General features: G+C 35.0%; 1 long non-coding RNA gene across 1 annotated transcript in view; it reads right to left on the bottom strand.

The window, feature by feature from the left end:
* Nucleotides 1-17,611, bottom strand: part of LOC136035111 (uncharacterized) — a 34,358-nt gene extending 16,747 nt beyond the window's left edge. The window contains exon 1 of the long non-coding RNA XR_010619336.1: nt 16,561-17,611. This is a non-coding gene — a long non-coding RNA (uncharacterized LOC136035111). The remainder of the gene's footprint in view (nt 1-16,560) is intronic.
* Nucleotides 17,612-24,657: the final 7,046 nt, after the last annotated feature.

The following is a 24,657-nucleotide window of genomic DNA, read 5'->3' as shown; positions in this document are numbered from 1 at the left end:
TAGTTTTTAGTTTTTTTTAGTTTATGCCTTTTTTTAGTTTTTTCAGTTTTTTTTAGTTTTTAGTTTTTTACCTTTTTTTAGTTTTTTTTTAGTTTTTTAGCTTTTTTAGTTTTTTTTCTTTTTAGTTTTTTTTTGTAGTTTTTACCCTTTTTAGTTTTTTTTCTTCTTTTGTATTAGTGTGAAATAATTCAGACGTCATATGCGGACAAACACGACGTCACTCGACAGACAGACAGACAGACATAACCCACAAACAACTTATTTTTATATATATTTATTCATATTTTTTTTAGTTTTCTTTTTCTCTTTTATTTTTCAGTTTTTTCCTTTTTTTTAGTTTTTTTCTTTTTTAGTTTTTAGTTTTTTTTAGTTTTTTACCTTTTTTTAGTTTTTTTTAGTTTTTTTAGTTTTTTAGCTTTTTTAGTTTTTTTATTAGTTTTTATTTTTTTTGTAGTTTTTGCCTTTTTTTATTTTTTTCAGTTTTTTTTAGTTATTAGATTTTTACCTTTTTTTAGTTTTTTTTAGTTTTTTAGCTTTTTTAGTTTTTTTTCTTTTTAGTTTTTTTTGTAGTTTTTACCTTTTTTAGTTTTTTTCTTCTTTTGTATTAGTGTGAAATAATTCAGACGTCATATGCGGACAAACATGACGTCACCTGATCCACACACAGATCCACACACAGACAACTTATTTTTATATATATAGATATATATATGTTTTTAACTACGTAAAACTTGCGAATATACAACATTCTTCGCTGTCCCATTTTCTGTGCCTATAAATAGATTGTCAGGTTTACCGACTCTTGAACATGCAACATATTGAATTGTTGTCCATGGGAAACAGAATCCGTATTCAGATCTATACCGCATTTTTCTAATGATTGCCCTTGAGCTTTGTTGATGGTTATTGCTAATCGAACACTCCCTGTGTCCCCGTCGTCATTTATATACCCCCATGTGCCCCCCGGCGTCCCCGTTGTAGTTGTGTCTCTGTGTCTCGGTCGTCATTTATATTTCCTGTGTCTCGGTCGTCATTTGTGTCCCTATGTCCCAGTCTGTAATTTTTCTTTGAGTGTCCCGGTCATCATTTCTATTCCCTGTGTCGCGGAGTCCCGGTCGTCATTTGTATCCCGGTCTGTAATTTCTCTTTGAGTGTCCCGGTCGTCATTTATATTCCCTGCGTCCCGGTCGTCATTTGTGTCACTCTTGAAAATGCAACATATTGGATTGTTGTCCATAGGAAAAACAATCCGTATTAAGATCTATACTGCATTTTTCTAATGATTGCCCTTGAGGTTTGTTGATGGTGATTGCTAATCGAACATTCCCTGTCTCCCCGTCGTCATTTATATATCCCCCCTGTGCCCCCGGCGTCCCAGTTGTAGTTGTGTCCCTGTTTCCATGTCGTCATTTATATTCCCCATGTCCCTGTCGTCATTTGTGTCCCGGTGTCCCAGTCTGTAATTTCTCTTTGAGTGTCCTGGTCGTCACTTATATTCCCTGTGTCCTGGTGTCCCGGTCTGTAATTTCTCTTTGAGTGTCCCGGTCGTCATTAATATTCCCTGTGTCCCGGTCGTCATTTGTGTCCTGGTGTCCCGATCTGTAGCGTCATCTTATCAAAATACATACATGACGTCATAATTCTCAATCCTTATAATGACGTCAGTTGACAAACATGACGTCGACTGACGTCATGTATGTTTGTCGACTGACGTCATTATAAGGATTGAGCATTATGGCGTCATGAAGTTGTTTGTCGACTCACGTCATGTTTGTCGACTGTATATGACGTCATTATAAGTATATAAGAAGGCCTTTCAAAGAAATATTTTTAATATAGATATTAAAATGACAGAAGAAACAGCAAAGGAAGCTGCTCAGACAGTTAATTCAAAGAGAAATTTTAGTATAGATCCTACAATGCCAGAAAAACAGCCGAGGAAGCTGCTCGAAGAGTTAATGCCATAAGGCTTGCGGCTAATAGAGAAAGTAAGAAAAGAAAGCATGCCGAGGAATCACAACAACAACGGGAAAACAGGCTTGCGTCAAAAATAAGTTGCATATATTTTTGTGTTCAGGGTTTGCATATGACGTCTGAAAAATAAAGAAGAAAAAGAAAACTGAAAAAAGAAAAAAAAGGTAAAAACTAAAAAAAACTAAAAAGAAAAGAACTAAAAAAAGAAAAAATTACAAAATTACAAAAAAAAATCATTGTATGCAAGCAATTTTTCTAGTCATATAAAAAGGGTCCAGATTATGCAGAATAAGGCAATTAGAAGTTTGGGTGAGTATCTTGCGTGTTGTAGTACTAGAGATTATTTTAGAGATTTAGGTATTTTGAATATTGATTTTATTAAGTCTCAGCAGATTTTAATTTTTGTATACCAGGTTTTAAATGGATTGTCTCCTCAGTATTTTAGAAGTTTTTATCGATATAATTCAAATTATCACGATTATTCTACTAGTTGCTCTGATCAGCTGACTAGTGAAATCAGGCATACAACGCGATCTCGGTTTATGATTAAACATGTAGGTGTTGTTATTTGGAATTCAATTCCAGAGAGTCTTAGGTGGTCTGAAAACCTTATGTTATTTAAAGTAAAAATAAAAAAATATTTTTTGAATAAATTGTAAATTATATTGGTTAAAATTTTATCCCTTTTTTCTTTTTTTTATGATGAGAGATGGCTGTTTAGAGATTGCATAGTGTTTTGTCTGTTGTTGTTTTTTTTGCGAATTTCTTTGATTATGATTGAGTAGTTATCATTTATTTGTTGTAGTTTTGCTGCTGAACAGGGAAATTTTAGGTCCCTAAAATGAGCAGCATATTATTGATAGTAAGTGCAATTTTAGTAATTTTTTTTGATGAAATAAACGCATACCTACATACCTACGTCGTGGTTCAACTTTTTCACGCACCGAAATTATCAAGAACTTGACAACTCTAATGTTTTTTTTTTTTTTTTACAAGATCTCCACAAATTTCCAATAGCACTTATACAGTAATTTACATGGTAGGGGACGTTTCAATTTATTTTTATGACCTTGCATAATCGACGAGCTATTGAACACTAAGTCTTGGGTACTGTTTGAGCTGTTTTCCCTCCAAACTTAATTTCGAACAACAGTTAGATTTTCGTCACAACAAAAACCAAAAAACGTCATTTTAGAAATACGTTAAAAAAATAGATAGCCCGATTTCTAGCCCGATTCTAGCCCGATTCTTCAAATTATAAATATTTGAATATTTATTTTAATAAATATAATTAATATAATAAAAATTAATTTAATAATTAATATAATAAAAAATATAATAAATTTTAATAAATATAATAAATTTTATAATATCTAAATATAATAAATATAATAATTTATTTTAATAAATATTTGAATATAAATATTTGTTGTAGTTTTGCTGCTGAACAGGGAAATTTTAGGTCCCTAAAATGAGCAGCATATTATTGATAGTAAGTGCAATTTTAGTAATTTTTATTTGATGAAATAAACGCATTACTACCTACCTACGTCGTGGTTCAACTTTTTCACGCACCGAAATTATCAAGAACTTGACGACTCTAATGGTTTTTTTTTTTTTTACAAGATCTCCACAAATTTCCAATAGCACTTATACAGTAATTTACATGGTAGGGGACGTTTCAATTTATTTTTATGACCTTGCATAATCGACGAGCTATTGAACACTAAGTCTTGGGTACTGTTTGAGCTGTTTTCCCTCCAAACTTAATTTCGAACAACAGTTAGATTTTCGTCACAACAAAAACCAAAAAACGTCATTTTAGAAATACGTTAAAAAAATAGATAGCCCGATTTCTAGCCCGATTCTAGCCCGATTCTTCAAATTATAAATATTTGAATATTTATTTTAATAAATATAATTAATATAATAAAAATTAATTTAATAATTAATATAATAAAAAATATAATAAATTTTAATAAATATAATAAATTTTATAATATCTAAATATAATAAATATAATAATTTATTTTAATAAATATTTGAATATAAATATTTGTTGTAGTTTTGCTGCTGAACAGGGAAATTTTAGGTCCCTAAAATGAGCAGCATATTATTGATAGTAAGTGCAATTTTAGTAATTTTTATTTGATGAAATAAACGCATTACTACCTACCTACGTCGTGGTTCAACTTTTTCACGCGCCGAAATTATCAAGAACTTGACGACTCTAATGCTTATTTTTTTTTACAAGATCTCCACAAATTTCCAATAGCACTTATACAGTAATTTACATGGTAGGGGACGTTTCAATTTATTTTTATGACCTAGCATAGTCTACGAGCTATTGAAGACTATACCTTGGGTACTGTTTGAGCTGTTTTCCCTCCAAACTTAATTTCGAACAACAGTTAGATTTTCCTCACAACTATATCATTTATGAACATCTTTTAACAAGAACCAACCCAGTATAATTTGTCTCCTTTCAACTAAAAACAAGGTACTTGTCCCCATTAAAAAAAGAGAGAAATGGTCAAAAATCATGACTAGTCGGGAAAATGAAATGCTATTTCAGCATAATTTCATCGTTCTTTGCATTCACACAAAAAAAGCTTAACTTTCACTAAATTTATGAACATATTCAAATTATAAAAAAAAACTTCAAAAACCAAAAAACGTCATTTTAGAAATACGTTAAAAAACTAGATAGCCTGATTATAACCATTTTCTCCTTGATTCTTCAAATAATAAATATTTGAAGAAAGATCCGATGTTGAATACCATTAAATAAAAAAAAACAAGTTTTTAAAATGAAAGCAAGGAACACAATTAAATTTAAAACGAACAGAAATTACTCCGTATATTAAAGGGGCTTTTCCTCTTCAACGCCCCACTCTTTACACTAAAGTTGGACTCTGTCTCTAAACTTTTTCTGATTAAAACAGTAAGAAACTTTAGCCTAATGAGCGGGGCATTGAGGCCCCGCTTCTCCCCGCTTCTGAAAGCCAATATTTTGATTACTTAAAAACGCACCTAGAACTTTTGATTTTTTACGAACGTTTTCATTGGTAAAAAATATACGTAACTTACGAATTAACTAACGTAACAAACTTCTATATTTGTATGTTTTTATTGCGTATATGATGGGGTTCAGCCCTCGTCGATACCTCGCTCTTTACACTAAAGTTTAAATTTTGTCCCAATTCCTTAAGAATGACCTGTGAATCACAAAGGCCGTAGAATAAATAGTTAAAATGACTAAAAACACTTTAGCGTAAAGAGTGAGGTCTTACGAGAAGGTAAACCCCTCTAATGCGTCATGATTTTGTTCGTTTCAAGTTCTAATGCTGCTCCTTACTTTCAGTAGAAAAACTTTTCGTATTTTTTTTCGTTGTTTTTTCAAATAATACTAGAAAATCCTGTACCCACTTATTGAAATTCTCTTCCCCCATGAGAAGTTCCTCCACAAAAATATCCTCCTAGTTAACCTCCCCCTCAAATCTCCCCCCTAAACCAAAAAATCCCCCTGAAAACGTCTTTACACATCTTAGTAGCCATTACTATATGTAAACACAGGTCAAAGTTTGTAACTTGTAGCCCCTCCCACCAGCACCCCCACTCCCTACTAACCCTCATTGCTCTTTATAGCAGACCCTTCTCCTTAGCAATGATTGAAATTTGAAATTGCTATTTTTTTCAAATTGGTCACTAGCTAACAATTATACCTAAGGTGTTTCACGTCCTCCTCTGTTTCTTAAAGCCAATATACAAAGCTAATTTAGGTTAGAAGGTACAGTGATAACTTCATGAGCTGAAATTTCACACCCAATTTTTCAGCTTCAAATTTCCACAGCTATTGCGGAATGTGCCTCATTTCAAAAATAAATTAAGTAACTTCAATAACACCTTCCGAGTGCAACCATTAAGTTGCGCTTTACTAACCTTCCAACCCTTCAGTTCATAGAGTTTTGGCAAACCCCATTTTTATGTTTCCAGCACAAATTCCAGCGTTTATTTAACGCCTGTTAAATGTAGTATCATAATATGGTTTCTCAGAAAACATTTTCAGTTTAATCCGTGGGTTTGCCTTTTTTGTGTTTATTTAAATTTAAATTAAAATTCAAACTTAAATTAAGACATTTGTTGAATTAAAAGCTAGTCCCTGTGGTTAGGCATTATTTTGATTCCTATTTTTCAACGCAAGCATTTGCTGCAGGTGAATAATCCCCTGCCAATAACAAGTTAAGTGATACACGATCTGGGTCAGTGAATATTGATTGAAAGCTGGCAAATCTGATCATGCCGCAGGAAAGTGACATTTTGTGCCATCAAATAGAAAGTTGATTGAAATTTGGCAAATCAATCAGAATATTGATTGAAAGTTGGCAAATCTGATCATGCCGCAGGAAAGTGACATTTTGTGACATCAAACAGAAATTTTGGCCCGGATAGGGCCAATATACAATCTAAAAAAAATTCTATGATAATTAATCAGCTTGGAACTATTGAAATTTAATTATAAATTTTGATTTAATTTCACTCCCTCTTTAGCTTCCCCGAAAATTGAAACTTCTTATTTTTTTTCCTGAGTCATTGTATTTTGCTTCTTTGACAACGTGGATGTGCTTAAACCTTTTTGGAGAAAATTAACTTTCCAAAAAGAAAGATTACCCTTGGTTTTATAGATGGGTATCATCTGGCATATACTGGGATATGTCCCAGTGTGTATCATTTTTTTTTATGTTCCACTACATACTAGATAACTGCCATCTATAAAAATCAAGAGTAATTTTTTTTCCTGAATATTTTACAAAAATATAGCCACACAGTATGACCAGATAATTGGGCTTTCGTTAGGTACCACAAACTCTAAATTTTACTGAACTAAAAAGAATAGAAAATAAAACTTATAAGTAAAATATTTTTTTTGGAGGGGGGGGGGGTATTTTTAAACTTTGAGGCAGGTTTACTAAAAAAAATGGTAAAATACCAAACCAATCGTTCTGGATGGTTGAACATTGAACTAACTATGCTAGATGGCATTTAATGATTTTTTGAGATTTCATATATATCAAAATTCTAGACAGCGCCCCCTTTCACTCCGTTGTGTATTGGTATGGTCTGTAATATTGTCTGTCAGGTGAGTTGCGGTGAGGATCTTGGGGGCTGAACAAAGACGGCTGGTAGGTGGAAGGTGGCCCACTATCTTCCGACTCTTGGTCTAGGGAATTAAGTTAAAACTATCTGCGTATGCTAAGGGGGAGGCTGAACTAACCAAAAGCTACTAAGGGCAGGCTACTGCTACTACAACTACAACTACTAGTAAGAACATGCTGCCGGGACAATTACTACTATTATTGCTATTACTACTACAACTTGTACAACTGCTACTTAGTACTACTAGTACTAATGAAACTACAGGTATTACAAAGGAACTACCTAGGAGTGTTGAGGAGGATGTTGAATTAATTTGAAATACATTATGATGATACAGATATATTAAAGGATATGACAATTATATCCCAGAAACCGTTTGGATTGCTAAAATGAAGCTTTCAGTGCATGTTGAGGGGGATTTTGAATCAACCAGAAGGTATGTATTTTGAACCAACCAAAAAATATGTATTGGTATGGTGTGTAATGTGGTCCGTCAGGTGACGGGGAGGATCTTGCTTGCTGCACCAAGACGGCTGGTGGGTTGCATGCGGCCCACAAGTTTCGTACCCATGGTCTAGGGTATTAAGCTAAAACCTTCAGGGTATTTTAAGGGGGATGCTGAACTAACCAAAAGCCACTAAGGGCAAGCTACTGCTACTAAATCTCCAACTACAACTACTACTAAAGGCATGCTACTACGAATTTTTACTACTACTATTGCTATTACTACTACTAATATAACTAATGGTATTACAATAAAAACTATCTGGGAATGTTAAGGAGGGTGTCGAACTAAATCGAAATACATTTTGTTGATACAGATTATTTAAAGGGCATGACAGTTATATCCCAGAACCCGTTTGGATTACTAAGATGAAGCTTTCAGTATATGTCTTGGGGGATTTTGAACCGACCAAAAGGTTCTGAGTAAATCAAAATTCTTTATTTTGATCCTGGTTGCCAAGATAGTCATGAAGGAAATTTTAGAACTGGAATAGGGTATAAAGTAAAACTTTTACGGAAGGTTTATGTTATTTTATAACTATATCAATAGGCATTTTAAACGTGCTGATTGTCAATAAAATGTCTCAGCAATATTTCAAGAACCACTGAGGGTATTTAAGAAGAGTAAGTCTAAAGCTTTCTAAAGACCAGAACATAATTTGCACTTTACTGAAAACAAACCACATGTTGAATATTTTCTCTTTTTTTAGTTTATTAAATCATATTTTCAAGACTTCCAAAAATGAATATAAATATATTTATTTAACAGTCAATCCCCATTCGTTTACTGTTCAATAATTTTGGTTGTGATAGTGTTTTTTTTTTCAATATTACGAGAAATTGAAAAAAGAAAAGCTTTTTTAACTGAAAGTAAGGAGCAACATTTAAACTTGAAACGAACAAATATTACTAGGTACTCAAGGGGGATGCCCCCTCCTCAACACCTCGCTCTTCACACTAATGTTTTCTGGCATTTTAAAAGAAAGTTACTTATTGTTCTAATTAAATGACCCTTGTGATTCAGGAATTGTTTTAAGGAATTGGGACAAAATTTATACTTTAGTTAAAATTATATATTTTATACTTTAAATTATATTAGCACTTTGTACTATTATATATGTTGTATTTATACCTTATACTAAAATATATACTTTAGATTTTACTTTACTGTACTTGTAGTAAAGTCAAGCTTTACTACGGGTTGAAACTTCTACACACCAATTTACTTCTACACACATCGATCAAAGTTACGTTTTTTGCTGTTATTGCCCAGTTGTTGCTTTACAACACAGTTGTCTTCTTTAGCCTTCCAAAATCTGACAATAAAAAAGAAATTAATATCAGAAGCTCCATTAATTGCAGCTCATTGGGGAAGATTTGACGCACTTTATTTAAAGCTTGAAACTTCTGGACAACTTGAGAAATAAGAACGATGCGGACAAACAAACGAGAGCGATATATGAAGAGCAAAGGTTCTAGTACTTATGCCCTAAACATTTCAAGATAAATGTTTATCTTGAAATATAGCTTACTAAACAATTTTTATCTGCTTCAGCGATCCTTCTTACTATTCTATTTTGTATTGACCTTTATGTTCTTCTATTTATTTGCTTGATTTTTTAATAAGTGACCCCTCAGTAACTTCTATCGATGCATTTAAGACGATCCATCGACTTTTCTTTCTGTTTTAATTTTGAGTAGAAATGTGACTAATAAATCAAAAGGGGGGTCTTAAAAGTTTAGCTTTAAATGTTTCAAGAGAAAGGTTAAAAGGTCTACGTAACAAGTTATTCATTTATACATTAGCTGCTCTTCTTGTTTTCTGGCTTTATGGGCTATTATGGGCTTTGTGGCTCATTGGGCCTTATGGTATTATGGGATATTGAATTTGGTCCTAGTAATCCTTTTCTTATTTCTTTAGAAAAAGCTTTGATAAGCGAAGTTTAAGGAAGCTAATGCTGCACTTTCGAAACATTGATATATTGATTTCTCCTTCTTCTTTGGCTGGTTGACTAAGATACAGATATTTGAGAATCGGACTAATCGATTGAACCTGCGAATTTAAGGTTTTGGCTGTAAGCATAAATTAAAGCCTAACCTGAATTATTCAGACAGAAACACAAAGAGAATATATCTTTAACAAAATGTGCACCCAAAGAGTAAAATCCTCTTTGAATGGTGAAAAGTTTGGGCAAATTTGGAAAAAAAACACAAAAGATTGGGAACCAATCTGGAGCTATAACACATAAATATCACACGGAGATGAAGATAAGTTGTCAGTTTTTCGATTCAAGCTACGTTTTTCGCTGCTATTCACCTGTTGTTACTTTACTAGTTAGACTGTCTTTTCTAGCCTTTCAAGATGTGGCAATAAAAAAACAAATCTCTACCAGGTGAGTCCATCCTTCCACTATGTTTACCCCATTTTACTATAATTGTCAATATATATAAATTTTCCAAAGGCCTTCAAAAGTAAATCTGGATTTTTACTACTGCCGTTTTAACCTATTTACAGTAGTCAGCTACATCTTACCACACTCATTGAAAATTGCAAGTGACAGTAACTAAAAATGTATGCGCAAAAATTGAAAAGAAACTAAAAGTACAAGGACTTATACCAGTTTTTGCTTCAGGTTTAAGTTGAATCAAAGCCTGTTGGGTAAAACCAAAAGCTCATATAAACACACCATCCAGGAAGCAAGCCATGATTTTACTCACCGTGGTAAATAAAATTCCCGCGGAAATTTCAAAATCGAGAGAAGAAGATAAGTTGTCAGTTTTCGATTTAAGTCACGTTTTTTGCTGTTATTTACCAGTTGTTACTTTAGTACATAGACAGTCTTTTTATCTTGACAGACATTTATCTTGAAATATAGTTTGCTAAATATTTTTTGTTGTTCCTGTTTAGCTATTCTTCTCATTATTCTGTTTTCTTATGGACGTTAATAATTTCTTAGACCACACTCCTTTTCCATTTACGAAAAATTAAGCAAAGAGAAAACGGGCTTTAATTTTGCCAAAGCAGTGAACAAAAAATAAATTGTAAAAACTAGACTTTAACTAAAAAATAAAAAATAAAATAATAAAGAAATAATATATATAATAAAATAAAATAATGGTTGCATATAGCTTTTTTAGAATTCTTTTTTTAACTAGCCTTCTGATCAGTAGCCCGTACTCTGGGCTTATAGGCCATTTATTTATTTTAAATGTGACAGTAAACAGCGACTTAATGTTTGCAGTACAGTTACTTGCCTACGCTATGATGTCATTTTCTGTCGCAGACGAGCCACTTATCTCTCATGATCTATACTTTGAATATCCATACACAATACCTTGTAACAGCACAGTGGATACAACCGCGCCTGGAAGTTATCGGGTCTGAGGTTCAATCCCGGCTGTTGCAAGGAATTTGTACAGCTTGACTGAAGACATAATTTTTTTTTATTTCAGACAGTTAATTTTTTAAGTATTTCTTAAATTAAAATCTTTAGTAGTTTCAAGTGCTGGTCTATATTAATCACTAATTTAGGAAAACAGTCTTCCTTTTCTCCTTCTGTCTCTCTTTTTTTTTGTGTTTGTGCTGATGCATTGGTGATTTCTCTTTTCATGATAATAAAATAAAATAATGGTTGCATATAGCTTTTTTAGAATTCTTTTTTTAACTAGCCTTCTGATCAGTAGCTCGTACTCTGAGCTTATAGGCCATTTATTTATTTTAAATGTGACAGTAAACAGCGACTTAATGTTTGCAGTACAGTTACTTGCCTAGGCTATGATGTCATTTTCTGTCACAGACGAGCCACTTATCTCTCATGATCTATACTTTGAATATCCATACACAATACCTTGTAACAGCACAGTGGATACAACCTCGCCTGGAAATCGTTGGGTCTGAGGTTCGATCCCGGCTGTTGCAAGGAAGTTGATTGCAGCTTTTCATGTAAGATTGTATGAGCCATACTGTCATATGCTTTCTTGATGTCAATCAATATATCAGCTGGCAGAAGACCTGAGTCAAGTGCTCTGTTGATGAATAAGCTTAAGAATTCCAGAGCATCTTCTGTTGAATGACCAGGTGTGAAGCCGAACTGACGACTATTAAAAAATCCTCTTATTTCGAGAAACTGATAAAGTAGTCTTTGTAAGAGTTTTTCAAAAACTTTTGAAAAAACAGATAATATGGATATGGGTCGGAAGTTTGATGGATCGTCATGAGGGCCACCTTTATGCAGAGGGATTATTCTTGCTTTTTTTTAGTATCAAAGGAAAAACACCACTTCTTAGAGAGAGGATTATCAAATAAGTTAATGGCTCTAGGATAGAAGGGAAGACTGCTTTCAGGGCTTTCGTGTGTATCCGGTCAAATCCAGATGCTGATGTGCCTTTCAAGGTCTTCACAATTAGCTCTACTTCAGTTGATGTCACAGGAATTATTGTCATTGATTTGGTGCATGCTGAGCCAAGGTAATGCTTGTAGGGTTTGTGGGGACTTTTCGCAGAATTAGATGTAATTCCTCCTATCCTTGCGAAAAATGTACTGAGTTTTTTTGCAACCTGAGTGGGTTCCGTAACAGCCTCCCCGTTGACAAAAAGTCTGGAAGGCAATTCTGCTCTCTTATCATTTTGTCGCAAAATCGAATTAATGACCTTCCAGACTTTCCGTCCATCCTTCCCACTTTCCAATATTTTATTATCCACATAAATTCTTTTTGCTTTCCTCAGAACTGAATGAAGGCATCTCTTATACGTCTCATATCTCTCTAGGTTTTCTCGGTTTGGGTGGTTTCTGTAATTTGCCCATAACTTATTTTTCTTATTTATGCCTCTGAGTAAGCTTTCGGTAACCCATGGACATATTGGTATATTGGTTCTTCCACAGTTTCTTGGTTTCTCTTTAAAACAGCATGTTTTATATGCAGCTACAAACGCATTATGGAAAATTTCAAAACCTTCGTTCACATCTTCATTTGCTAGGACAATGTCCCAAGAAACTTTTTAAACTCATCATTTAACAGTTTAAGATTCTCGTCTTTAAGATTAATTACTTGTAGACCCTGGTTAGTTCTTAAGTTCTTACGAGTGGAGTTGGCATCCTCGCTGTGTTGAAGACAGTGTGTATAGGAAAATGATCAGATGTGTCACTTGTGGTGACTGATACCGTCGCCGGACATAATGTAGAAAAAATGTTGTCAATCAGTGAGTGTGTACTTTCTGTTACTCTGGTTGGAATTGTAATTGAAGGGTAAAGATTAGACTCTGACATAATGGTGAGAAGATCCACTGAGCTATTTCTTAGAAGAAGGGCTAGATTAATGTTAAAATCACCCATGATGATCACATCTTGGTTCTGGTTTCCTATCAGCTGTAAAATCTGAGTTAGTATATCCATAAAAGCAAAAATAGAACCAGAGGGTGAGTTATATATTTGTCCAATCAATGTCTTTCAAACAGTTCGTGGTAACGAACTGTAGTAAGGAGCGATCCGGCTCAATAGTAACCAAAACTCTAAAAAATTGAATTTTGATATCAATAGCTACATCAAAAGAATCGCATTTTAATGCTGATTTTAAATATATAAGTTTTATCAAGTTTAGTCTTAGCCATCAAAAGTTACGAGCCTGAGAAAATTTGCCTTATTTAGGAAAATAGGGGGAAACACCCCCTAAAAGTCGTAGGATCTTAACGAAAATGACACCATCAGATTCAGCGTATCAGAGAACCCTACTGTAGAAGTTTCAAGCTCCTATCTACAAAAATGTGGAATTTTGCATTTTTTGCCAGAAGACAAATCACGGGTGCGTGTTTATTTGTTTGTTTTTTTTTTTTTGTTTTGTTTTTTTTCCCAGGGGTCATCGTATCGACCAAGTGGTCCTAGAATGTCGCAAGAGGGCTCATTCTAACGGAAATGAAAAGTTCTAGTGCCATTTTTAAGTGACCAAAATAATTGGAGGGCATCTAGGCCCCCTCCCACGCTCATTTTTTCCCAAAGTCAACGGATCAAAATTTTGAGATAGCCATTTTGTTTAGATTAGTCGAAAATCATTATAACTATGTTTTTGGGATGACTTACTCCCCCACAGTCCCTGGGAGAGGGGTTGCAACTTACAAACTTCAACCAGTGTTTACATATAATAATGGTTATTGGGAAGTGTACAGGCGTTTTCAGGGGGATTTTTTTTTGGTTTTGGGGGTAGGGTTGAGGGAGGGGGCTATGTGGGAGGATCTTTCCTTGGAGAAATATACCATGGGGGAAAAAAATTCAATGAAAAGGGCGCAGGACGAATCTGGTCACGTTAGAAAAAAACGTCAAATTAAGAGCTTAATATACAATGCTGGGTGTTCGGAGCCTCTCTATTATGGAGTATAATTTGAAAATAACACAACTATACGAGCGATAAAACATATATACCACAACCATAACTCAACTAACGAAAGAACTGCTAAGAGATAACACAACTATAAAGCGAAAACAGGTGAAAACTAACGGGAAAATAAACGAACTAAGAGGTGGAAGGGGCCCAGAGAAAAAATATAATCCTTTTTCAATTTTGAGCCTAACTTCCGCAAAGGAGTAATAATGTCAGAAGCCCCGAAATACCGAATTATTTTCTTTTCAAACAGTTCGTGGTAAGGAACTGTAGTAAGGGGCGACCCGGCTCAATAGTAAACGAAACTCCAAAAAAACAGAATTTTGATGCTAAAAGATACATCAAAAGAATCGAATTTTTACACTGATTCTAAATATATAAGGTTCAATTAATTTAGTCTTTGTCATCAAAAGTTACGAGCCTGAGAAAATTTGCCATATTTTGGAAAAAAGGGGGAAACATCCCCTAAAAGTCATAGAATCTTAACGAAAATAACACTATCGCATTCGGTATATCAGATAGCAAAAATTTCTAAAATCTCTATAGCAAAAATCTTTCTAGCAAAAATTTCAAGCTCCTATCTAAAAAATGTGGAATTTTGTATTTTTGCCAGAAGACAAATCACGGGTGTGTGTTTATTTGTTTGTTTGTTGTTTTTTTTTGTTTTTTTTCCCAGGGGTCATCTTATCGACCAAGTGGTCCTAGAATGTCGCAAGAGGGCTCATTCTAACGGAAATGAAAAGTTCTAGTGCCCTTTTTAAGTGACCAAAAAAATTGGAGGGCAAATAGGCCCCCTCCCATGCTCATTTTTTCCAAAAGTCAACAGATTAAAATTTTAAGATAGCCATTTTGTTCAGCATAGTCGAAAACCATAATAACTATTTCTTTGGGAATGACTTACTCCCCCACAATCCCTGAGGGAGGGGCTGCAATTTACAAACTTTGACCAGTGTTTACATATAGTAATGGTTATTGGGAAGTGTACAGACGTTTTCATGGGGATTTTTTGGTTTGGGGGGTGGGGCTGATGGGAGAGGGCTTTGTGGGAGGATCTTTCCTTTGAGGAATATGTCATGGGGGAAGAAAAATTCAATGAAAAGGGCGCAGGATTTTCTAGCATTACTATAAAAAAACAATGAAAAAATAAACATGAAAACGTTTTTTCAAATGAAAGTAAGGAATAGCATTGAAATTTAAAACGAACAGAGATTATTACGCATATGAGGGGTTCTAAAAATACTTTAGCATAAAGAGCGAGGTATTTAGGAGGAGATAAATACCTCGCTCTTTATGCTAAAATATTTTTAGTGATTTCAACTATTTATTCTACGGCCTTTTTGATTCAGGGGTCATTCTTAAGGAATTGGGACAAAACTTACGATTTAGTGTAAAGAGCGAGGTATTAACGAGGGTAAAAACCCCCTCGTACACATAATAAAAATATAAGAATATAAAAGTTTGTTACGTAGGTTAATTCTTAAGTTACGTATATTTTTTACTAATAAAAACGTTCGTTGAATATTAAAAGTTCTAGTAGCCTTCTTAAGTAACCGAAAAATTGGAGGGCAGCTAGGCCTCCTTCCCCACCCCTTATCTCTCAAAATCGTCTGATCAAAGCTAAGAGAAAGCCATTTAGCCAAAAAAAAGATTAATATACTAATTTCATTTCAATAGTTTATGTGCGAAGAGCCAAAATCAAACATGCATTAATTCAAAAACGTTCAGAAATTAAATAAAAAAACTAGTTTTTTTAACTGAAAGTAAGGAGCGACATTAAAACTTAAAACGAACAGAAATTACTCCGTATATGAAATGGGTTGTCCCCTCCGCAGTCCCACGCTCTTTACGCTAAAGTTTTTAATTGTTTTAAAAAGTAGAATTGGGGCAAAGAGTCAAACTTTAGCGTAAAGAGCGAGGGACTGCGGAGGGGACAACCCATTTCATATACGGAGTAATTTCTGTTCGTTTTAAGTTTTGATGTCGCTCCTTACTTTCAGTTAAAAAAACTAGTTTTTTTTATTTAATTTCTTAAAAGGCCCATATAGCTCAAGGAAAAGTGATTTAAAAATGCCTTCAACATTCCGGCTCAGTTGGTTGTTAATATGCACAGCATATTCATTCCTCGTATAAATAGCCAATCCTCCTCTGCGAGCTTCTTTTCTATGTAGAAAATTTGATCTATAGCCTGGGATATCTAGGAGGCTATCCGTTTGTCCTGTAAGGAATCTCTCACATAATCCAATTATTTGGGTTGCAGTTGGTGGCACATTGAAGTTATTTCCATAAACGACGAACATAATCCTTGACAGTTAAGTTGAAGCACAGAGAACAGAAATTCTTAGCGTCCCTTCGTCAAATCTATTAAATCAACATATTTAATTCTAGGGTAATTACTTTCACTAAATAATGGCAAATAATCTTCATTACTTATTTTTTCATCAAAAATTTTCTCTAAATCCAAAAAAGAATTCTCTAATTGTTTTAACCGGTTATAATTTTTTGGTAATGAAGAAGTGATTGGCCCCGGGATGAAGAATAGGAACTCATTTCTTACCTAATATTTTCCAGGGGACAAGGCAATATCTTGAAGTGAAGCAAAAGCCATGAGAAATACACACACCCGTAGGAGCTTTTTTTGAACTCTGAAAGAGAAAAACAAAACAAAGAAAATGGAATAACATGGATAAAAAAAAAAAACACTGAAATACACATTTTAGACAGAAAAATGTAAGCAAGCGGCAGTCAACTTGTAATGACAACTACATATGAAGCAGAAAAAATATAAAATATGTCAAAAAATTAAGGAATGTTCAAGAACTTAATCAACATCCAACCGCTGGCAAGGATAGGGGAAAATCAACATAGAAATCTAATCAATTGGCAATCAACTTATACTGACAAAACTTATGAATGAAAGGAACACGCATAATTATGATTCTGAGTCTAACTCCTCAGGTTGGATAGTTGGCAGTTTAACTGGATCAAAGCATTTATCTAGATGTTTCGCCCATTGTGAATTTTTAGACTTTTTAACATCCAACCACATTCTGACGCCTCGTTGGACAAGACGAGTTTCTGCAAGTTTCTCAGCTGTCACTTTAGATGTTTTTAGCTTATACCCTAATGACAAAAGTTCCTTTCTTCTTTTACCAGGCTCCGCTGGTAGGTCCGTCGATATACTGAACCCCGTCTTCTTAAGTTTTCCACACTCCTTCATGATCATCGACCGGTCAAAGCCATCTAGGCTTACAAAAATAGGCTCTACAACCTTTTTTCGCTGTGTCCCACTTCGGAGGCCCAGAACACTCTCTGGTTCTGGTCGACTAGATTTCTTTGAAATACGATAAATGGCATTCATACGTATTTGGTTAGCGTTGAATATTCCAAGCTTAGTCTCAAAAAATGAGGCTACAGTCTGCCGAAGATTTTCTGAGCTTGCGACACTTCAATTCCGTGTATAATGATATTATTTTTTCTTGTATATAGTTCTGTTCGTAAAGTAGAAGTCTTCACTTGGACGAGCTCAGCCTTGAGCAATTTATTATCTGCTCTGAGTAATTTATTTTCAGTCTGTAACTGCGAAATTAACGTAGCATTTCGTCCATCCTCCGGTCAAAATGCTCTTTTGTCACTGCCATTACTAATTTCTGACAATAATGCCGTTTTGCCTATCTAATATACTAAAATATCATCGAGTGAAACTTACTCAAAAGGGCCCCGTTTTGTAATAAAATTAAATAAAAAAAACTAGTTTTTTTTAACTGAAAGTAAGGAGCGACATTAAAACTTAAAACGAACAGAAATTACTCCGTATATGAAATGGGTTGTCCCCTCCGCAGTCCCACGCTCTTTACGCTAAAGTTTGACTCTTTGCCACAATTCTACTTTTTAAAACAATTAAAAACTTTAGCGTAAAGAGCGTGGGACTGCGGAGGGGACAACCCATTTCATATACGGAGTAATTTCTGTTCGTTTTAAGTTTTAATGTCGCTCCTTACTTTCAGTTAAAAAAAACTAGTTTTTTTTATTTAATTTCTGAACGTTTTTGAATTAATGCATGTTTGATTTTGCTCTCCGCACATAAATTATTGAAATGAAATTAGTATATTAATTTTTTTTGGCTAAATGGCTTTCTCTTAGTTTTGATCAGACGATTTTGAGAAATAAGGGGTGGGGAAGGAGGTCTAGCTGCCCTCCAATTTTTCGGTTACTTAAAAAGGCTACTAGAACTTTTAATATTCAACGAACGTTTTTATTAGTAAAAAATATACGTAACTTAAGAATTAACTTACGTAACAAACTTTTATATTCTTATATTTTTATTATGTGTACGAGGGGGTTTGTACCCTCGTTAATACCTCGCTCTTTACACTAAATCGTAAGTTTTGTCCCAATTCTTTAAGAATGACCCCTGAATCAAAAAGGCCGTAGAATAAATAGTTGAAATCACTAAAAATATTTTAGCATCAAGAGCGAGGTATCTATCTCCTCCTAAATACCTCGCTCTTTATGCTAAAGTATTTTTAGAACCCCTCATATGCGTAATAATCTCTGTTCGTTTTAAATTTCAATGCTATTCCTTACTTTCATTTGAAAAAACGTTTTCATGTTTATTTTTTCATTGTTTTTTTTTTATAGTAATGCTAGAAAATCCTGCGCCATTTTCATTGAATTTTTCTTCCCCCGTGACATATTCCTCAAAGGAAAGATCCTCCCACAAAGCCCTCTCCCATCAACCCCACCCCCCAAACCAAAAAATCCCCATGAAAACGTCTGTACACTTCCCAATAACCATTACTATATTTAAACACTGGTCAAAGTTTGTAACTTGCAGCCCCTCCCTCAGGGATTGTGGGGGAGTAAGTCATTCCCAAAGACATAGTTATTATGGTTTTCGACTATGTTGAACAAAATGGCTATCTTAAAATTTTAATCTGTTGACTTTTGGAAAAAAATGAGCATGGGAGGGGGCCTATTTGCCTCCAATTTTTTGGTCACTTAAAAAGGGCACTAGAACTTTTCATTTCCGTTAGAATGAGCCCTCTCGCGACATCCTAGGACCACTTGGTCGATAAGATGACCCCTGGGAAAGAAACAAAAAAAACAACAAACAAATAAATAAACACGCATCCGTGATTTGTCTTCTGGCAAAAAATACAAAATTCCACATTTTTTAGATAGGAGCTTGAAATTTTTGCTATAGAGTTCTCTGATATACCGAATGCGATAGTGTGATTTTCGTTAAGATTCTGTGACTTTTAATGGATGTTTCCCCCTTTTTTCCAAAATAGGGCAAATTTTCTCAGGCTCGTAACTTTTGATGACAAAGACTAAATTAATTGAAACTTAATATTTAGAATCAGCGTAAAAATTCGAATCTTTTGATGTATCTTTTAGCATCAAAATTCCGTTTTTTAGAGTTTCGTTTACTATTGAGCCGGGTCGCCCCTTACTACAGTTCCTTACCACGAAGTGTTTGAAAAGAAAATAATTCGGTATTTCGGGGCTTCTGACATTATTACTCCTTTGCGGAAGTTAGGCTCAAAATTGAAAAAGGATTATATTTTTTCTCTGGGCCCCTTCCACCTCTTAGTTCGTTTATTTTCCCGTTAGTTTTCACCTGTTTTCGCTTTATAGTTGTGTTATCTCTTAGCAGTTCTTTCGTTAGTTGAGTTATGGTTGTGGTATACATGTTTTATCGCTCGTATAGTTGTGTTATTTTCAAATTATACTCCATAATAGAGAGGCTCCGAACACCCAGCATTGCATATTAAGCTCTTAATTTGACATTTTTTTCTAACGTGACCAGATTCGTCCTGCGCCCTTTTCATTGAATTTTTTCCCCCATGGCATATTTCTCCAAGGAAAGATCCTCCCACATAGCCCCCTCCCTCAACCCTACCCCCAAAACCAAAAAAATCCCCCTGAAAACGTCTGTACACTTTCCAATAACCATTATTATATGTAAACACTGGTTGAAGTTTGTAACTTGCAACCCCTCCCCCAGGGGCTGTGGGGGAGCAAGTCATCCCCAAAAACATAGTTATTATGATTTTCGACTATGTTAAACAAAATGGCTATCTCAAAATTTTGATCCGTTGACTTTGGGAAAAAAATGAGCGTGGGAGGGGGCCTAGATGCCCTCCAATTTTTTTGGTCACTTAAAAAGGGCACTAGAACTTTTCATTTCCGTTAGAATGAGCCCTCTTGCGACATTCTAGGACCACTTGGTCGATACGATGACCCCTGGGAAAAAAAAAACAAACAAATAAACACGCACCCGTGATTTGTCTTCGGGCAAAAAATGCAAAATTCCACATTTTTGTAGATAGGAGCTTGAAACTTCTACAGTAGGGTTCTCTGATACGCTGAATCTGATGGTGTCATTTTCGTTAAGATCCTACGACTTTTGGGGGGTGTTTCCCCCTATTTTCCTAAATAAGGCAAATTTTCTCAGGCTCGTAACTTCTGACGGCTAAGACTAAACTTGATGAAACTTATATATTTAAAATCAGCATTAAAATGCGATTCTTTTGATGTAGCTATTGATATCAAAATTCAATTTTTTAGAGTTTTGGTTACTATTGAGCCGGATCGCTCCTTACTACAGTTCGTTACCACGAACTGTTTGATAAAACCAGTTATTGCTAGGGCCCGCTTTCATCAAATGCAAATCTGAAATCCTATTCAATCGAGCTTGTTCTCAGTGAAAAAAACACTGTATCCTAGGGGCGTGGCTATAGCAAATTCACTTTGCACAGCGGAGAACCACACTGTATGAATGCTCAACGATTAAACTGTCAATCTACATTCGTTTGTTTGTTTCAATAATCTTGGTTATGATTGCCTGAGGAAGGGGATTGCCCCCTCCTCAACACCTTTCTCTTTCAGCTAAAGCTTTTTTTTTAGCGCATTTAAAATAGTTTCTAACTGTTCTAATTAAAAGACCCTTTTGTTTTAGGAGTCGCTCTTCAAAAATTGGGACAAAATTCAAACTTTAGCGTAAAAAGCGAGGCGTTGAGGAGGGGGCAATCTCCTTCATATACGTAATAATTTCTTTTCGTTCTAACTTTCAATAAAACATCTCAGCAATATCACAAAACGACTGAGGGTATATAAGAGGAGTAGGGCTGAAGCCTTCTAAAGACCAGAGCATAACTTGCATTTTACTGAAAGCAAAACATTTTTTAAATATTTTCTATTTTCTAGTTTAATAAATCCAAAATTTTTAAGACTTTCAGGAATGAATATCAGTATGTATATTAAACTGTTGATCCCCATTCGTTTATTTTTTTCAGTAATCTTTGTCATGATCGTGTATTTTTTCGATATTATGAGAAACAAGAAGGATTAATTCCAATAAAGTGCAAATTATACTCCGTTCTTTAGAGGAAAACGGGGCGTCAGCCATACTGTTCATAGTTTCTGCTTGAATCAAATCTGACTCGGCTGCTTTGGGGTAAATTTTTTCGCGTTGGGTATTATTTATTTATCGATTGTGATTTAGGGTATTTCTTACGCTTGAAAAATTACTATGATCTAAATTGATCTTCCCTGAATCTAACTTAACTTTTACTAAGTCAATATGTATTGTTTTTTCTCCCAAGGTCAACTAGATTAAGAAAGAGTGAATCTATGTGTCAAAGTCTAACCATAGAAGTACATTTCTTTGTCAAAGCTCTCATAAACCGAGTTCGATATCGTAGTGCTCAAGCAGTGGCGTTACTAAGATTCGTAGGATCCGTTTCAACAATTCAGCGAGAACAAAACAGATGACTAGCCTTAACCGGTCAAACAGATTTATCTGAAATGAACAAACACACAAGACATATCTGCCACTGAAACTTAAAAGCCAGTGAGGTAAGGCCTCATCAAAATTTGTTGATACCATTGCAACACTGTCTACCACTATAGCACAAATCGCCCAAGTAAAGACGTTAGAAAACACGGCCAAAAACAAGAACAGTGTTGATATTACCTGCTTTAACTGTGATTTTTATCTGCAAAAATAAAGATCACGGCAATAACTACAAAACAAGGACGATGGGCCCAAGGGAAAACAGGACAATCCAAGAAACGATAGATATCACTACGACCAATCCTGAGAGAATGGGAAAAAGTATGAGACATATAAGAGGACCATATGGGTTAGAAGCCCCGAAAATAAGAAAACTTGTGCCTTTGAAGAATCACATAAAGTATTTTTCCGGATTAACTCTGTACCTGTTTGGAATAAACAACGAGTGAAATACTTTTGAACTTGTAATTGAAACATGTTAGATAAATTTATAAACTTGTATATGATTACGGCTTAAGGATTATTTATGGATTGTGGCTGTGAGTTAGTATTCAGCACTAGTATCATCTGAGTCGTACATTGAAATATTTGGATTACTTGCATATCACTGGATTACTTGCCCCACTCAAAGATAAGTTATTATTTATTTTCATTGCATTCATTTAGCCAGTGTGGATCATTTCATAATTGTGCTTATTGAGAACTTCTCTGTAAATATACCATTTTCACTTAATTTTTTTTGGACTGATGCCGAGTCGTGAGTAAAATTTGCTTATCATGGATAATTGGAATACCAGTACGCTTTATTATTGCCCAGTTTTGAATTTTGCTCAGCATAATCTCGATGAGGGGTTGGACCATCAGTCTATTGTGAAATACGCTAGTGATTTTTTCCCGAATGAAGATGTTCTTGGCGCTAAGAAACTTTTATAGCAATTGCTTCCCATATGAGCCTATACCTTGTCGTTCGGGACTAAGTGCTAAGAATAGTTCATTGTCGGACATTATCGCTATTCTTTCTCGCTGCTCTGCAGAAAATATTGATATTCCAGAGTTCGTAATTAAATCCCCTCTAAAGTCCCTAGCATTCCGGCGTCAGCTTATTCTATCCTTACCCGCCAAAGTCAACCAGTGCCTTGATCAGTTAAAATCACTTGCTCCCCTCAATAGTCCAACAACGTTTATAAATAGTTCTTTGGTCTCAGATAGTAAGGGTACCAATCGCAAACCCTCGTACGCCGTCATTCTTAAATATCCGCCTCCAGAACTAAGAGACCCCGTTTCTCGCAAAGAAAAGCTTGATTCTTTCGCCGGACATGACGGAATTGTGTCGGTAAAGTCCGATCCGGTAAGGAAAAGATGGGTTGTTGTCACGCGGGATAAAGTTTCCACCAACTCTCTTGCCACATCTGCTGTTGCGAGCTATCCAAATATTTTTGCTAAAGTGATTGATTGCAAACCTCTTGGAGTAATTAGGGGACTTCCCGATAGTGTTTCTAGCAGTATTTTCCTCTCCGTTATTCCTGGTTTTGTTGAGGCCAGCCAGATCGGCTCTTCTCATGCATTCCGTTTAGAGTTCCTTGCTTCCACTGCACTAAAATCTGCCATCGCTACAAGTCTGCGCTTGGGATACGAGTCTTTTAAAATATCGGAATACAAAGAATTGCCCAGACGGTGTCTTAGATGCCAAAGTATCCATCATTCGTTAGCTCACTGCCCATGTGCCCCAAATGAGATGAAGTCTTCTAAATGTTCTGGATGCCATTCCAATACTAAAGACAATCCTTGCTTAAAGGTTCCTAAATTTGCCAACTGCAGCGAAGCTCATGTTTCCTATAGTATGAATTGCCCAGTGATCAAACGTGCTCTGAACTCTGCTCCAAAATGAAGCAAGCCTATCTTAAGTTTTGCTTCTCTCAATATTAACGGCATAAAAGACAAAGACTTGTTAATTAATGAATTATTAGTCCATGACACAGTGTTCTTGCAAGATCATCTTTTGACCAAATCAAACGTTTCTAATCTGAACGATCTTCTGTCCCCCATTTTGTTCACAAGAGGTCAAGAAAACTAGAGGCCACCCTTCCGGTGGCCTAGCAATTTTTTTCCGTTCCCCATCAAAGCCCTCTGTGATTCATTGTGATTATAACATCTTAGCGATTCAATATGACAGTACCGCCTTTATAAACGTTTACCTACCTTGCGATCGACGTTCTATAGCATTGTTCACATCTTTCGCTAAATGTTGCTCCAGTTTAAAGTCTCTACTCGAAAGTTTACGGTTGAAAGACCTAAATTGGGTTTTAGCTGGTGACCTTAACGGTGACATTCTTGGTACCTCCGATAGATCAATCCTCTTGCTAGAATCACTTCCCAGAATATATCACATCACAGTTAAGAGCCTCCCATTCACGTATATTCATAACAGAGGCTGTTCAAAATCGAACCTGGTCGAACCTGGTCAAAATCGATCACGTGATCTGTTCCAGCTCCAGCTTAATATCATTGATTGTCAGGATGGACGAAAATAAGATTGATGACGATCACCTTATTCTTAGCTGTAATTTGTCCTGTGAGCTATTAGAACATTATCAAATTGTCCATTGTATTAAATCAGCTTCCAAAGCTGCAGTGTCTGTGGATACATTTCGGATTGGTACAAGAAAGTCTAATTGGAACGTTGATCTTGAAGTAAAACGTGCTAAGAAAAAAGCCAAATTTTGGCTACGCATGTGGATATCATGTGACCGACCATCGTCCGGAGCTGTTTTCTCTGTGAAACAAAAGTATAAACTTGAATATAAGGCCAGTTTGAAGAGAGCACGCTTGAATACATGGCCAGGCCCCACCGAA

This window comes from Artemia franciscana, chromosome 13, assembly GCF_032884065.1.
Source record: "Artemia franciscana chromosome 13, ASM3288406v1, whole genome shotgun sequence".
NCBI classification, from domain to species: Eukaryota; Metazoa; Arthropoda; class Branchiopoda; order Anostraca; family Artemiidae; genus Artemia; species Artemia franciscana.
Note: the sequence above shows the minus strand (reverse complement) of the source record. Positions and strands in the feature narration are given on the sequence as shown.